This window comes from Falco punctatus, assembly GCF_963210335.1.
Source record: "Falco punctatus genome assembly, chromosome: 8".
Classification (NCBI taxonomy): Eukaryota; Metazoa; Chordata; class Aves; order Falconiformes; family Falconidae; genus Falco; species Falco punctatus.
The window spans coordinates 52,621,753-52,640,115 of record NC_137588.1 but is presented as its reverse complement, the minus strand read 5'-3'; the positions used below and the strand labels follow the sequence as shown (position 1 = coordinate 52,640,115).

Genomic DNA, 18,363 nt, shown 5'->3' with positions numbered 1-18,363 from the left:
ACAATAAATGTAATATTTTTTACCAATTATGGTGCTGTCTTGAAAGAAATTTGCATGACAAGGTTAGACTTTATTGCTTTTTGTTGCTGTTGTTCCATCACTTATATACACACTTTTCCTTTAAATGTAGACTGAATTTGCCATTACGAGCATCTTACATAGTTGACCTAAAAATATTGTACCTTAGAGTACAAGTACATGTATTTAAACACATATTAAATACATGTATTAAAACACGTAGAACTGTATTTTCTGGATTCCCTACAAATGCTTGTTAGTTTATGTGCTTGAAAAAAGCTGCTAAACTGTAATTACCAAAAGTCACTAATTCTTCTCTGGAAAAGGCCAATGTACTTAAAATTCTGCTCTTGAAAAATGCCTGGTGCTCATGGACAACTCTCTCAAGCATGTGCCAAAAAACATGTAACGTCAAACTTCTTAGCAGTCTCCTGTGTGGTGTGTAAGTTAAGTGGAACCCAACAGCATGCAATTAAAGTAGGATTTTCTATTCTAATTAGGCCATCGAATTATTTTCATTATTAAATATAATTTAGTTATTTCCCTATGCTTGCAGGTTTTCAAAATTCCACTTTGTAAAATTTCCCTTTCTGGAGTGAGTGAATCTGATCCATGTCCCCATTCTGTACATCCTGCTGTGGATGTGCCCAAACCTCCTTGTGTAACCTAAATTTCAAAATGAAGTAGATTGAGTATCTGATTTACCCTTTCAAAATGCATCTTCTGTCCATTACAGCCAAGATGAACTCACCTAGTAAAAGGAACATTTTCCAAAATAGTGTTTAAGCAAACAGAAGTGCCACAGAAAACTTATTTTGAATATGCAGTTGTGTGTATCGACGCTGATTTCAGAAGTCCTGCCAACCTCACAGGGGCTCCTGCTCCCAAGCTATGCACATCAGGCTTGAGGACAGGAAAGTCAGCAACAACCTCCCAGCACTTTTAGACATATTCAAAGAATAGGAAGTAAAAAAGAAAGCCACATAACAACTTTCTGAATAAGATAAACTTCTATATGGTCAGCAGGAAAAGCAACTGTGAACAGAATCCAGTTGTTTTCATTTGGGGATTTACCTTTAGAGCAATGAGACTATTAAAATACTTTAATGAAAGCATGCTACCTTTTGGCAAAACATGCTGGTGGCTGAGAAGTGGTTACTGACATTTTATTGACTGTACAATTTATGCTTAAAGGTACTTTTTAGTTATGTTAAAAATTTGTGCACATGTACACAGTACAAAAAATATTACAGAAAATATTAAATTAACTGTTTATCACATGACCCCATACTGATAAAGATAACTGGCTAATTATACAACTACGGAAATTTTAATAGTTATATTTCCTGATAAACTTCTGCTATCTTGGATGACTTTATATGCCCCATGTCTAACACTTGCTCAATATGAAATTTTAATGACATGTCTGTTTACATACTATAATCTGCCGGAAAATGTGCATTTTCTCTCAGGTTTTGGGAGTATTTGTTTTCCCCTGAAAGAATGCAAAAGAAAAGACAGAAAGTCTTCTACAATTTTCTATCTGTGTTCAGCCTCAAATTCATGCATTATTAAACAATATTTGCCAGGTCTTTCTCAAGTGTCTTGTAGTTCATGTGTCTCTGCTCTCCTGGCCCTTGAATCTGTTGTCATAATGTTTTGGTAGGTTTCTATTCCTGCTTCTGGGCAGGCTCACAGTGCTGTATGAATTTTTTCCCCCGTGATTTATTTTATGTCCTAAGAAAAGCCAGTACCTTAGAAGCACAAACAGGAAAACACAGTAAGGGAAGAAACTAATCCATGTGTTCAAAAAAACCCACCTATCAATAACTATTGTATCTAAACTATCACTCACACAAACTTTGCCATACGTTTGAGGAATGAAAATGAAATTCTGGGGTGGGCGTCAGGCAAGACTGCTCTGACAGGACAGGAATGCGTTACTGAGCGATCAGAAGGGTGTGTTGCCTGATGGCACATACAGCTATACTTCACAATACCTCTCGGCCAAGCTGACGTTCAAAGCACCTGTCCAAGTACTTCATGGGTTATTTTTCATCATCCTTAATGTCCGTATTTGTGCTCCCTCCAACCTCCCCCTCTGCCATGTCCTGGCACTGGGCAGCCTGTAGTCAGACCCTGTCCATGCCCAGTTAGCTAATGCTGTGACTGGGCTGCCTCCAGCTTGGCAGCAGGCTATCACTTAGAAAGCGGATTTCACAGCTGTCTTGTCTCCTTATCCCACGTCCTTTCTGGTCTGGCCCCACGATGTTTAAAAGGAAACTAAAAATAATACAGTTGGGCTCTGGATGTTATTGACACAACCAGTTCTCAGCTTCCTTGGATTGATGATGATGATGGATGTGTCTGCCTTGACTCTGGTGCCAGATCTAGTTATTTTCTTGCAAGTTGCATAGTACCTCCTTAAGGCCCCAGCTGTGTAATTATGTGAGAAAGCCAGCAGCAGTTGAAAAGAAAGTTTCTAGGCTACATGTTTGTGGTGAAAAGTTTGAAAACACAAGGAGCTTTATACCCTAAGGCTCCAAAAAAGGCAAAGCAAAAAAAAATTCCTGTGTTTTCTTTTTTCTTCATTACTTAGAAATCCATTTTGTGAATTTTCTGGGCTCTGAACTCACTTTTCAGGGCATGGATTTGGCATTGCTAATGTAAATAGTAATTAGCACAAAGTGTCCTTTTATTTTGGAATCTAGTAAGTCAGTTATGAAAAGTATTTCCAAAAGTGAAAGAGTCTTCAAGCATTATAGCACTACCTACTATATCAGTACTCAAATAACAAGATCAATCTTATAAATTGTCATTTCAAGACTCTATATTATAATAATGTGCTTAAGACAGATAATGCTTAAGGATCCATTGTGGCTAAGCGGTTTCTCCAGATTCCTAGAAACCAATCTCAAACACTGATACGTTGTTGGTTTTCATATTTTGTTTGTTATACTGCATTAATAAGGAGAGAAACTAAAACTGACATTACCATGTAATTGTAATTCTAAGGTATGAACTGCTTTTTATTGTAGACTGAGCTGAAGTAATTGAACTAATTCCACTTAGGCTGGCCTTTTTCAAGCTGCAAAAGGTGGTTTTCTACTGTATCTCCCCTTCATGGTAGAATGGATGCTTCTGCAGTTATCTAACTAAACACCACTCTTTAATCATTCTCTCCTCTTCTGCCTACTAGCTGATACCATACGAGTGAAGCCTTACAGAGAAATCTCTCAAATTATACTCCACATTATCTTACATCTACCAATAGTATCCTTTCTGGAATTATCATGAGAAATGCATAATAATTCACATCAAAATTTTGAGGCTGCCTTTTGGTGCTGGGCATGTAATTTTGTATGGGTATTTGAGCAAAAAATTCAACCCTATGTACATATTCGTGTCTAGAAGTTTCCTTCCAGTTGGTGGACACTGCACTGACTGGGAATCCAGCAGTGTCCAAAACTGAATCTGTTTTGTTGCATTTCACCATATCAGTTCCTTTGTACATAGCCACCATTCCTGTCCCACTGAACATTGTGCTTAAGCATAGCTACAGATGGAAGTACACTGAGCACTGCCAGTACACAAAGCCCTTCTAAGCAGGGATTCTGAACCATAAACCATAATGGCAAGTGAAATCCCACTAACACACATCTGAATGATGTGAAAAATTAATGCTTTGACCTGCTTGAATGTTAATTACATGTTTCTGAAATCACAGAAGATCAAGGTTAAACAAAGCTTGCAAGTTATCAAAACAGCCTGATGTGACACACAGGAGCACACTGATGAGACTGGCTAAATTGATTTGTCCCTAGGAATTTCCACATAGCACTCAAGACTCGCATCACCTTGCTGTGTAGAGCACATCCCGGGCATGCCCAGGAGATGTTCATCAAGTTGCACATAATAACAGATTTTAGCAACTACCACCTTAGTTAGACTTTCTTAACTAGTTATCGATTAGTTTACTATTTGTGCCCTAAGCTACAGCTAATTTTGGCTGTAATACAAGCCTTCCTATAAAATCTATTGTCATGCTGAAATTTAAGGGTGGCTCTTGCAACATGACTGACCGACAACAGAAAACAGGTACGGTTAAAAGCAAGCCTACAGCTTTATACTTTGAAAGTCAGATTTATTAATTTAATGTCGGTTATCTCAAGTTATACATCTAGTTCATTGTCTGGGCACTCTCTACAAGCAATGAGGAGACACATTGTAAAGGCCACCTCTATCCCTGCAGGTCAGGATGCCGTGAGTCTCCCCTCAGGGTGGCTCTTTGGTAGGACCACTCCCAAGACATGCTATGCAACCACATTGAAAGGTCACTCTGATTTCATTTTAATTCTGTTCACTAAAAGCAAAACAGAAAAACCCACAAAAAAAAAAAATTCAGCTGAGACAGTAATTTGGGTTAAGTATATCACTTCATACTTAAATTGAAATCACTCTGCTTCCACAGGTATTAAGTTGAATTATGAGCTCCAAGTGAAAGTTGATAAAAAGATTCCTTTGCATTCAGAAGGGTGATTAAATTTAATCCATTAACATCCTATTACACATTCACTAGCTATTCCCCTCCTTCGGGCATCTTTCACTAAGACATGCTAGCTGGCACAGTCCAGATGGAGGCCTGAGCAGGATGTCAAAGAGGTGTGACAAACTGTCTCAGATGAGGGTACTAGAATCTGTTCTGGGACATTTCAACATGCTAGTACAGATCCAGCCTAGTAGCGATAGAGTTGTGTTCATTGCAGAATGCAGGAAAACACAGAGAAGGAAATTTACCTAGGCATACTGAACTCAGCTGTGGTTAGCGTGCCAAGAGGAGCATCTTTTATTCTATCGTTACAAATGCACTTAGAGAAGCTATTATGATTAATATAGGAACTTATGGAAGAAGCCTATTTCTATTTATAGTATGTATATATGAACAGTAGAACTTCAGTTCTTGACCTTTTTCAGTGGCAATTTCTTGCCTGGCTCCCTAGAATTTATAGAAAGGAAAATGTGCACCCATCTAAATGTACAAAAGCACACTACTCGCTTCTTAATAAAATCGTGACTCTAACAGTCATCCAAAAGCAAAATGTGACCCTCAGTATATTAACAGTATTTACAAGGCACTAGGTAACTCCAAGACTAAGCTGTGTTTGCCAAAAACATAAAACAATAAGCTGTCAGGAAAGGTTGGTGAAGGTCTTTTACATGGCGTGGCATAACAGCATTAAGCATTTTCAAAGCAATTTGCATCACTTAAAGAAGTTATGTTGCTGTAAACAGAGCTTTTTCCTGCATTACAGGAGGTGGTACATACAAGCAGATAGGCTGAAGACAGTTTTCCTAAAGTTTTTTCCTTCGCAGAAGTACATAATAATCTCTCTGCTGTATGCTAATGACAGTAAAATATTCCACTCATTTCTAAGAGTCCTCCACTCCAATGCACCCTCCCTCCTTCCTTATGTGCAGCTGCCACTCAGTTCAAATGACATTGTTGTTATTCTAGTTGTCAAGGTTTTAGAAGGGCATTACCAAAAAAGGTATTTGGTTTGGAAAATATGTGTTCTTGGAACTGCATGTAATTAGTGACCTCATGACTTTAAATATAAACTCTGAAACCTAAGAATTTATCTGAAGAAATAGTAAGATTTCATGCACATTTTGTTAATCATGTTCATTCAGAGCGACTTGAGGAAATTTCTTGGTTTGTCCCTTTTTTCTTAGAATTTGTTTCTGAGTAGTTGACAGCACCGGCCAGTGCAGAAGGTAGTGGGAAAGCATCTACATGCTTCCCTGCCGAGGCTCTGATCCAGACCCCTGTGCTATCCAGTCCTACCTGAGAGCACCTCTGCCAACATGCTTCAATCTCCATCCACACTCCTAACTCCAATGCTCTCCTCTTCCACCTGTCCTTTTTAGGCTTTGTCATTTACTTTGCTATTGGGATGCTGTCCAGGACCAGGACACAGATGACTTCTCCAGAGGGACTGCCATAACAAGTGAGACCAAAGGCCACATTCAGCATCTTTTAAGCACAGCAGATGCTTAGAAAAGGAATATTAGTAGCAGGATGGGCAAAGGAAGACTCTTCCCTGTCCCAGAAGCACTATCATCATGTCTTTAGTTCATGTACACATACACATACCCTTATTTCTATATATTCTCAGTGCAATTTGGATCAGGTTGGCTTTCCATTACATTATGAACATTATTGTCTAGTAAAAAATGCCTCAAGTGCAGCTACCATTCTCAAAGCCCCATTTACTTATAGAATGCACAGACCAAATCTCAGGATGTTTACAGAGACACAAACAAGAGACAGGTTCCAATGACTGAAGCCATTATCTGTGTTTTGGGAGAATATGAGGCAGGACAGGACAAGTCTGTCAGGCCTCTTCTGCTCAAGCCCTTTGGAAGAGGAGGTGATGTTGCTGTTCCTGTGCAGCAGAAGGGCTCTGTGCACACACTCACCAAAGGAAAAGAAGTGAGAACTGGCACCGAACACGTACTCCTCTTGCAGAGACTTCCCTGGCAGCCTGCAGACAGGGCAAGCAACAGGCAATATGATCTTAATTATAGACCACTGCATGGACAGCACTGCATGCTGAGGGAATGGCAGGGTTTAGTGTAAAAGCTCCACCTGCTCCCAGTTTGGCTGCATCCCATGCCTGACTGTAGCCCCAAGGAAGACTGTTACTACTTACATAAGCATACATGGATAGGAGGAGAAACAGGTTTCACTTTACCCTTTATTTGAATTGAGCTGGGCAGATTTTCTTGTCTCATCAGCACTGGATGGGATAAATACCTCTTGTCAGTGTACCGACACAGACCATACTGTACATCATGATTAAGGTTTCCCTGCTTCTTCTAGTAACCACCATGTGGGTTTAGCTCTAAATACTTAATGGCTTTTTGTGTTTCCTAACTGGACTATTCTCTCTGTTTTCATTCTGTAAGGTTGCAGTTGTTCAGTAAGTGTAATATGGTCACTCAAAAAAACTGACTAATTATAGAAACTGCACACAGGCACACTTTTTTTTTTTTCTTAAATTGCTTTGTCTCTTTGGTTCCTGGATTGTGGTCTTATAGTTTTTTAACTTGTAATTTTAATTCCCATTTCTTACTCACGTTGTTTAGTACACAGTATCTGAACTATGCTTTGCCTTTTGATGAACATTCCCTCTGGTAAAAACAGCAGTACAAGAGGCCAAACAGCCACTGTCAGCTGAACCAACTCCTGCAGTTGGAAGCAGAGCCACTCTTATTAGTATAATTAAGTTTTGCAGCTTAAAAGAACATGCACCCTCACTGATCTACAGTACACAGCTGGTGATTAAATTCCAAAAAATTCATTTCACCAAGACATTTTGTTCTATTCCAGTTCTCCTGGGAAGATCACATGGTCATTCAAAAATTGTTGATATGCACCATTCTGTCATTATAAGGAGCTGAGAAAGCTCCTGATACAAAGACATGGATTATTTCTTTTGAATCAGACTACAACAGACGTTCTAAAAATAGCCAAGGAGAAAACAACATCTTAAAAGCCAAAAAAAGTAAAGTAAACAATAGATAAACCTAGCCAAGCAGCAAAAACCACACATGCCAAAAAAAACTCAAAAAAACAAATAACCCCCCCAAACAATAAAAAAAACCCTGAGTAACGACTGGAAAAAAAAAAAAAAATGTTGTAAAGTGTCACTGGAGACAGTTGCAAGGGATGGTGAAGTCAGAAGTGCACCACAACATGAACAGAATAATAACTTCAGCTGTCTGCAGAGTAGCTGGTGGGGAAAGGGAGATCTGGCTGGGAAGACCACCTATCTGTGTGTATATGTTGTGGCTACAGAGGCACCACTTAAAGCCAACTCTCTCCTTGCAATTTCTATACCTTGTGGACACTGGATGTGCAATGGATGTTCAGATATTTCTTTTTAAACTATCAAACAGGTAGGATTTTCTATGGCATTCCTGGACATATCACTACTGCTTCATTGAACTGTATTCATTATACATTTCTTCAATGAAAGAAATAGTCACTGTCCTGCAGAAAATACAGAGATCATTGACAGGCACTTCTGTGTAATAACTAATGATTAGAAGGGGCTCTGAGTCTCATCTGATTGTTAAATAAAAAAGGAGAAAGGTAAGCCTTTGAAAGTCTGTTGAAGCTTTAGCAGAGATGACTTAAAAATCAGGTTGAAGGAAATTATATTCCTGGATATTCATAAATCAAGGAGCTCTTCTCCAAAAGCATCTACTCTATATGAAAAATATGGCTTTTACTGCCATTGAAAAACTGCCTGAAAAGCAAGTAATTTTCTTCTGGAAGCTAATTTTGTCAAACACAAGTCAGTAATTTTCACTCAGGTTCATCACCAGCATCACACTGAAGCTTAAGTTGAGTAGCGTTCACCCTTTCTCATGGATGCAGGCTTTCCTCCTGGACGTCTTGGGAGCAGCAAGTTCCACCACACGCTGCCTCCTCTCACCCAGAGCCCCAGCTTGGGCAGCATGCTGCCACAGGGAGGTAATCAGGCTGCATCCATCCCATTTAATTCAGACAGCCCTTCTAGCTTCTACCCTACCTTGCTCCCTGCAGGTCAGATAAGCATCCAAATGTAAATAGTTTTGTAATGCCAAGGGCTCACCAAAGACTAGTATCTTTCTTTTGCACCATATGTGTGTGTATCATGCAAATTCCTTGCCACTCTGTCATCCTGTCCTTTCAGCTCTTCCCTCTAGTCAATTTTTTCCTTGGTTTTTTGTTTTGTTTTGTTTTTTTAAATAGAGCCCTTGGAATAAGCTTCAGTTTCTTGTCTGAGGCTGCTGCTTCAGTCCCATACACCCTGTTTTATTAGTCTTTTGCTACAGGCATTTTCTTGACAGTTCACTCCAGGTCTTCTGCTACAAATATTTGTTTTGTCTCCTTATCTCTTTGACTGTAAGTTTTTTAGTGCAGGAACTCACTCATTTTTTTCCATTAAATAACTCTCTTACTCCATGCACTGCAGACTTCTATGCATATATTGTACATATGGATTTATAGCACAGAGATACTGAACAACTTTAAATCTTAAATAGAACTCATAGTATATTCCCTGTTTTGTAATCACATTACATTATTAATCAAATAATACCTGTCTTGCTGAAATTAAATAATAGATTTATTTTTTTTTTTAAAGTCTCACCTATAGCCAAATGTCAGTCATTGTGGAATGCTTGCTTGGAAGGGAGAAAGACCAGAGAAGCCAACAGAAACGTTCTACCCATTGGTGAGAGGTAAAATAAAAGACCCGGTTGCCTTAAACTGAAACAAGCAAATAAATTCTGTGCTGCCCCAAACTCTGTCTAAACCTTAAAAAATGTTAACATCTTACACGTGTCAAGAGGGTTATTTATGAAACTATTTTCTTGTCAGTCGCTGCAGTACATTCCGTCCCTTTCCTAAGATACTGTAAATTCATGAATGATGAGTAAAAGTCTTACTTTGGCAGAAATATTTATATTTATCTAAAAAAGAAAATTATCAACTTGCTTCAATGCAGAGATAGTTTTTCAGTGACTAGTGGTATGCAAACATACCATGCTCTCTTCCCTGCACTAGGGCTCTAATTAGCAGCAGAGGGTGTTTGTCAGTTCAATAAAGGATTTCAGTTTGACTGAAGCAGATTTTCTTCCCCAACAGCTTCAAATTTTTCTTCTACTATTAAATTTCCAGGCTTTGTGCTCGTGCTTTCTATTGTGTCAACTGTTTCTATTGAGCAACTGTTCATATCCCCCCTGCAGGGAGAGCTGGGTGCTAAAAGCACGGTGATTGCCAGCCTGCCCCACAGCTTCTGTGCATGGGTGCCCAAGCTGGGGAAAGCAGCGCGCTCTGCTTGTAGAGGTGCGCTTGTAGCTCACTTGCTGCAGTTCCAGCTGGGGCACTCAAAGCTGAAACATTACCAACAGGTTTTCAAGTAACAGCCAAACCACACTCTTACCAGCTGAGATCAAAGAAAGCTTCCTGCCCAAAATGATGGTTTTCAGTGGACCACGACGATATATACCAAATTTTTGCCTCTCCATAGTATCACGACCTAGAAGGCGGCTGGTGTCTGGGAGACAACCGTAAGTGTAAATAGGCTCCATAAACCAGTCTTACAAATAAGCCAGTCTCACAGATGCTTTCACTAAAGCAAAGTATGTTTTGTTTCCTCCTCCAAGTCGTAAAACAAGCTTTTTATTGTTTAGGGGGCTGAAACCGGATGAATTTCTGCAGCCAGTGTTAGTCTGGAGGATGAACACAATGATCTAATTGTCCATCTGCCCATTAAAACTATGATTCTATGAAACACAAGATGTTTTTCAAAGAGTGAGCTAAACAGCTGCTATTTGAGAATGGCTCTACAGGGCTCTCCCCCTATCACTCTGAAGAGATTAAACAAACACAAGGGACACAGAGACCACCTTTTATGCTGCATCCCAAACACCTCCCTAGGTGAAAAGTCCAGAGCTGGCTCCTCTGAAACTAATCTTTGCATTTCAGAGATACCAGAAGTGGACACTAATTTTCTCTGGTTTTGTTTCAAACCATAGCATAATAGTATTTGCTGTTAATAAAAACCAAATCGCTAAAAGCTTCAGCATTTCATTGCAATAATTAATCCTGAATGGTAGATGCTCCTAGTTTAGCACAGACACAGCAGTATTACAAAATGAGCCCAACACTCCCTGTCCCAGAAAGCGAGGTCCAATCAGGAGCGGTGGTCCCTTCCCTTAAAACTTGTTAGCAGACTGGTATACACTTGAGAATGGAATGGGAAAGATTGATATAATTAAGTTTCCATTAATGGAATCTTAACCTCCTTGTTCGTCAGAAAGAATGCAGATCATGACTTTATAAATACATGTCTGCAATTACAATCATAATGCTTTATAAAAAAGAACAACTGTTCTGGCTGGAAATTGGCTGTAAATTTCCACACAAACCTGAAATCTATTTTAAGTGCAGTATGTGATCTAACAAATCTCAATTCAGTACATGCTTGCAAGAAGTCAGATATAAATGCGGGTGATGCTTTCAAGTAGTCATTTACTAGCAATGAATTGAATATAAAAAAACAGGGGTGTGTGTGTGTGTGGAGATTTCCCTGAGACTGAACACAATTCCAGCTCATTAAATCCTCTTTTTTTTTTAATGCAATGTTTGTTCGTATTATTTATCTTCATTTCATAACAGAGCACTTGTTCTCATGAAAACATAACTTTGTTCTCACACCCTTTCACACTGCATGCCAAACTTTGTTTCTGACATATTTAGTTTTGTTGGTATTCCACTACAACTTGGAAAAAGTAGTTACTGAATGACATGAGGGAGCCATAAACTTTAGCAAAAGACGATCACAATGCCAATGAGTTATCTGTAAGATCTGTTACAAAGTTAGCTGAGCTTCTGACCATTTGAAAAACAAACACTGATGAAACTAACACACACACAGACAGCATATGTTTACTGTTATCAGAAAATCTTCAGTATTTAGACAGGGAAACAATCTCAGATTTATAAGCATTTTCTCACAGAGCAGATCTTTCACTTTTACCAGATTCAGTAACCAGGTAAATGCATGTTTGTAAATTAGCACAGATATTTGTATTCACAATTTATACCAACTAGAACAGTTATTGTTTCATGGAACCACCATGAAAAGATGATGTGCTTTGGGAAAGAAGAAGTTGAAACCTATCTGATAATTTCCAAAAAGAAAAATTCAGCTCCGCTTAGCGAACTCAGTTCTATAAGTTAGTATGAAGAGCACCATTTTCAATACTCCCAAAGCCAAAAGCTAAGAAGGTATCTCCGAGAACCTGTTTTTACTACTCTTCCCACTGTTGTTGGTTCTTCTCTTTCCAGTTTGACCAATTCAGACTCTTTTTACTTATTTACAGATTTTAAACAAACAAAACTTTGCCCACACAATATGCAATACCCATGAGATATAATTGAGGCTAGTGATTAAGATAAGAAAATCTAACAAATATATAATTCCTGACCTCCCATATATTTAAAAAAAAACAAACCAACCAACACCAGACCTAAATCAAAATTACCACAAACCAAAACAAACTCCAGCAACTTCTAGAGATACTAATAGAGGCTTACTTTGCCACTTCAGGGTTCTTTCAAAATATAGATTTAGATCACTTCATAGCACCAAAAGGAAAAAGTAGCAATGAATGTACCTTGAGAATTATCTTGTGTACTTATGTACACTGAAGTACATATAGCTGTATCCCAATTCACACAAAATAATGATGCAGAACAGTTGTGCAACTGGGGAAAAAAATTATTGTTTCTATTCAGAAATAAACATGGAGGTCTGAGCCAAGCTGTCATTGCCAAGTACCTCTGATCCATACTCAAATTTGAATTCCTCACTCTGTTTTTTCCTCCCCCTCTTTATCTGAATCCAGAAGATGAATAAAAACTATTCATTTCCCTAAAAGTTTATATGTTTAAAATTCAAGTCTCATTCTTGTGTCTCGGCCCATTTCTAATTAATAGCGGGTTTACTGTTTTCATGTTTTCCATTTCACTGAGCAAAACAGATCGCTGATCAATCCATCTTATTCCTGAAACAGATACGAAGCCAAAAAAACAGATAGTCTTTTCGTTTATTCAATCATCCAAGAAATTATAGCCCTGCACTCAGTCTTTAAGATATCATTCAATTTTATTCTAGTTGGAATATGTTAATAATAAAATATATTGATATTCCTATAATCAGTGAATATTCATTAATGCAAAATCACACAGCAATTCCTTATAATTATATGAAGTGCCCAAAGCATTGACCATTGAAGGAAATTACAATTAAAGTTACTAAAATGAATTTGAAAAGGAGATAGTAATTAAATCCCAGTTGCTGGATCATAAAACAGCTCTGAAATCAAATAATACAGATGGCTCCTCCAGAAAGAGGAAAGTCGGTAACATTTCTTTCCTTACAGTTATTCAAAATTTAAGCTGATTTTTATGGTAAATAAAGGATAACATTCTTTACCCAACAAAGTTTTTCTAAGATTATTACACTGATTATTTCTGTGAAATGCATATTGTTCAAGTCTTTCCTTTACAGGAGAGACCACTGCACTAACAGGCATGGTAAAACTCCACGGTCTTACCACCGGCTACAAAAATAACAACATGGTGGTAGAATTAATGCCAGAAGCAAAGCAATTCCTCCAAGAACTACTCTTTTTCAAATGTAAGTCATAACAACTAATACTCTTCCTTATCTTCATCTCGTCAGATTTACTGCAGCGAAGATCTGTTTCCATTTCCCCAGTAAACACTCACAGTAATAGGCTCTCTTCACTAGTCTCCCTCTGGCTCAGTAAATAAATTCTCTTGGAGCACACACAAGCTCAGGCCACAGCAGTGAACGAAGAGCTTTCCACACTGAAGGGAGGGAAGGGCAAGCAGTTCACTGCTTTGCTGAGAAAGCAAGCTAGAATTTGCTGGCTTTTAGTGAATACCCTCAGTTCACTGAGGCAGATCTCTCATGTTCTCCATGTCAGGCACCATTTGCTCTTCTGAATGAATTCGAAAAGGCAACTGTTTCCTGGAAAAACAATCTGCTCAACAGAAGATTCAGTCCTGTATATAAGAAAATGAATTTCAGATCCCTACTTCCATAAAACATGAGCGCATCCCTGTTTGTGTTTCCAACTGACAAGTTAATCCTAGCTATCAGAAAACTCAGTGCTCCAATCTGAACCTCTGAGATGAAAGAGGTTTATACACAGAAACGAAGTAAAACATTTTATTTTCCTGGGTATAACAAAGTCAGCCTGTCATTTTTCAAGAAAAGTCATACCATAGTTGCATAGACTAAAAACGGTAAATTACATATAAAAACAGGAATTAACTGTCTTCCAAGACTTCCCACATTGCTGTTAACTACCTGAAATATAAACACAAAAATGTGAAACTGGTTACACTGCAGAGCCATGGAAGACTAAAGTGTATCTTTAGGAGTAACAAAATCACTTCAATGTTATCGCATCAGTTGTGACTACTGATGGAAATATTGATTCATTGTCCATTGTTCAAATAACATTTGAAGAACATTCATGTTCAGGGGAAGAAAAAAAACCTTCCCCCCTACAATGTCTTTCTCAGCCATGAATAAAAGTATAACAAGTAATACAACCCCTGATTAAACATGTTGTGCAACAAAGCTTAGATTTATGTTTAGCTCCTGCATCAATACACCAGAGGATCTGGTGTCTGCTATTGATAATTCAGAAGCTAGAAAACTCACCAATCAAAGAGACAAGAAATAAATATGCATTGATAGAGAAATTAGCACAGGTCTGTTATGAAGATTTTTGTTGTAATTTCTTGAGGAATAGGACTCTTTTGAGTAACACGACTTTTGGAATAAACCAATGCAAGCATGTCTGCAGTCCTGGCAAGACAATAATGTTTTAAGGAGAACGCTGCATGTCAGCACCTTGAATTTATTCCATGAGAACACGAGGAGTGCCACTGTCCAAAAGACACTGGGAGTGGGTGGAGAGTATTGCCCCCCTTCGGTGCTACGTGTGTTGCTCTTCTACTGACCCAGAAGCGCACACAGCTGAGGCAGAACCTAATTCTTTAAAAAGCCAAAGGTGTTCATGGGAGACCGCCATGAGTGGTTGGCCTTCTGAACTCTTACACACTCTAAGAGTGTGGTATCTCAGGTTTTGTTTCTCAGTCTGATTGGCAAATGTGCAGGCAAAAGCAGTAAAATGGAGCCTGGGCTGATGAGGACCAACCAACAGGTCTGGACAGCTACAGAGAAGTTTGCAGAACAGCTTTGTCTATTCTGCGCTCACATCCTTATCTGTTTGTTATCTCCATCTTCTCACTTAAGCTTTAGATTTTGCACTCACATCTTCCCACCACTTATCTTCCAGAGCTTTCTCCTTCCTCATCCCCTGCTCCCCAAAACAAGTAATGCTGTCCTTCTGTCTAGCATCCCCTCACTTGGAGCACGGTGGAAGAAAAGCAGAGCTCTGCTGCCTTGAAGGAATCAGGCACAACCAACCTGTGTGTAGGGTGCTCCTGAGGAGAAGCACAAGTCAAACCGCAACAGCATTATTATAGCTGTTCTGGGAATGATTTTGAGACACACACAACCATTATTCCTGCTGTCATGCTCACCAGCTGACCAATGGCTCCTGAAAGCCTGGAACAAAATGCTAAGGCTAACCTTGTTCATAAGGAATTCATTTTAGTGGGGTTTATGTTCACAAAGGCCTCTAGAAGAGGCCCAGTGCTGACCAAATTATGATTGTTTTGTTGGGATTTCTTCAATAGGTCTAGCTGTCTTTTAAACTTTCTTACTTCAGCTAGATTTGAATATATTCCCAAGACTGACTCTCTCTTAGTAATGCTATAATTTCAGAAAAAATATCAGGAAAGAAAAGCAGCCCTTTTGCTGGATAGATTATACACAATATTTGAAGTGGAAGGCAGCAGAAATTGCTCCTTTTGAAACAAGAAATCCCTACCACTTTTTTTCCAGGCAAGACTACTATTCTTTGTGAGTGTACATGGCCATGTTTATAGATCTTCACCAACAAGTCAGCCTGACATAAGCCTGAAATAACACATCTGAAAGTACGTCCCCTCTTCACAGTAACCACTATCACCTTGCAGCCAGTGAAAAGGCATTCAAACACTATAGGTAGTCATCGGTTACCTTTCCCTGAAATACCAGCTCAAGGAACAAAATGGTGAGAAGTTTTCTTGGCTTTTGGATGCTAATCCAAGTCCTTTGGAAGCTCAGCTGTCATCTTACTGTTTTGGAAGAAACACAGATTGCTCTCATACTACCTTACTGAAACTGGATTCTGACCACTTTGTAGTACACTCTCTGCTAAATTAGACTGTGAAAAACAACTGATTGTTTTGACAGCTAAATGCACACAGCAGAAATCAGAAATTCTGAATTCTGTGACTGGCATATGTTGAAACTCCACAGTTTTTGCTTTGAAGTCAGTAAAACACGTTTAATAATTTCACTGGCAGATGACACTGCCATCTTTAACACTAAACAATGGAATATAAAATACAGAAAACTTTCATCATCACTAAAGATGGATTTCCCATAGTCTGATATTGACAACAGCTTAACTACAGGAACCAAGTAATTTCTAGTGCTATTACAAACATTTTGGTAGTATCTCTTTTCTCCTGAGAGAAGAGAGGTTGATTACTTTATACTCTTCCCTTTTGAAAAAATATGTGTAACTCAATTTATGGAAAATATCTTCGGTGAAACTCAGTGGCTCCTATAGCTGTAGAAACATTCTTGCTTGAAAGAAGACACGTCTGAATGATAATACACTCTTACAATAGACTAAGGACCCTAAAGCTGATGTAACAATGGCATAAAAAAAGCAGTCTGGCTAGTAATACATCATAATAAACTCTCATGTTTTGAGCCTATTAACTTATATTGTTTCAATTGGCTTAAACAGTTTCATTCTTTGGAGAAGATGAGTGTCTTTAAAGACAAAAGCAAATGCATGCTCATGTGGTACTTACTTTGCCAGTAAGTCTTTTCTACTAGATTTTGTATTTCTGCAAGTAGCTTATTTAGAAAATCTAGCATAGTCATAATACATCTGACTCAGAATATTGAAAAACATAACTTGATTAGTTTGAAAACCAAACTAATTCTTTCTGTGATGTTTTCCCCCCATCCAGTCTCATGACCTCATCCTGATATTCAAAATAATATTTTCCCACAGGTCAGGGGATACAAAAATAAATATATTTCCACAGACGCAAGTTGAAACTATTTCAACGACTATACCTCACTTTAGAGACATGCTCCAACAGAAGTTTGTACTGATCAGTAAAACAAAGCAAAGACACTCTAGCTACGCTCAGCTGTTAGAACAGACACAAACTCATACTTTGGGTTAACTGTAGCAGCAGGTACAGCCACAGGGAAACACCTAGTGAAATGATGGTTTAAAAAAGCTTTTGACTCTTCAGGTGACTTTCTTATGATCCCAGAATTATTTCTGGCAGCTAACCCTCTGATACATTATTCAAGTTTAAGTAAAGAAAAGGCTAAGATTACTCACTATCTCCTTGTAACGACCAGAAGAGTTTCAGATACAGATAAGTTTTAAAAGCAGGTATTTTACTCTTGGGCTTATTTGTTAGACACAATATAGTTTGCACATGGTATAACTGAAAAGTTTCTTAGCGACATTTGCATTGAATCTGATTGTTTTACCAAGCTAACAGATGGCTTTCCTGTTCAGCTCTGTCAAAAGCACAATGATGTGAAAAATAAAATGAAATTAGGTTTCCTACCATAACCAGTGAACCCTCTCTCTGCCAGGGGGTGAAAGTTTGGAAGAAGCAGACCACAGAAACATATCATCAGCAAAGCTTCTGTAGGTCCCTTGATGCCACTAGGTCCAAGAAATAGCTTTTAGGCAATGAACTTCCACAAAGGTCATGAGATATCTGTGGGTTTACAGGCCAAAGCCAGCTTCTCTTCCTATTCAGCAAGGGTCAAGCAGATCCCAAAGGAAATGACTGACATGTGTTGCCAGGAGCTATTTACTTGTACTATTAATCCACCTCTATCTGTATCCTTTCTCCCACATAGCCTCCCCATTTTATAGAATTTTTATAGTATTTTAAACTCTAAGGATTTAATTCATTCAAATAAAGCCAGCCTGAGGGCAGACAGCTCTGCTGGATAAGAAAGAAACATCCTGTAACTCCTAGCCACAAACAGGAACAGTTAGGAGGTTTACTTTCTTGCACTTAGATTTCTTTTAAAAACCTAAGGACTGTTGTTCCCTGGGATTTTGTCATTTTAGACACAGTTTTTGAGACTCATGGCAAACATGCAGAGGAAAGGCAGAGACTACAGAAAAGGTTCTAGCAGAGCAGCAACAGATTAGACGAAAGAAACGCCCATTGCATTGCTTGATTGCTTGCTTTGAGAACTAGCAAGTTTTCCCGCAGCATGCTTGTCCTGTCCACACTAGCTCAGGCCCACCAAAGCTGGTAAGTCTCTCTGCTACCTGCAGTAAGCATTACAGTAGCCCCTAATCATCTCCAGCATCCATTATCCCAGGGAAGAATCTTTCTGAACACAGCATCAACATAAAGTGAAATTAGCTTTGTAAGACCTACATCTATAACACGTAAAATACTTCAAACACACACAGTGCTCTCAAAACAGAATACCAAAAGAAGACAAAACTTCCCTTCCCCAAGCAGGGAGAACATCCACCCAACCCCAAATTCAGCCTGATAACAGC

General features: G+C 38.6%; 1 protein-coding gene across 1 annotated transcript in view; it reads left to right on the top strand.

Moving 5' to 3' along the window:
- Nucleotides 1–18,363, top strand: part of ADRA1B (adrenoceptor alpha 1B) — a 76,163-nt gene that overhangs the window by 17,501 nt on the left and 40,299 nt on the right. Inside the window, exon 1 of the mRNA XM_080398097.1 lies at nucleotides 1–18,363. This exon is cut by the window's left edge and continues 17,501 nt beyond it; it is cut by the window's right edge and continues 22,638 nt beyond it. The gene's annotated coding sequence lies outside the window, so the exon portion shown is untranslated.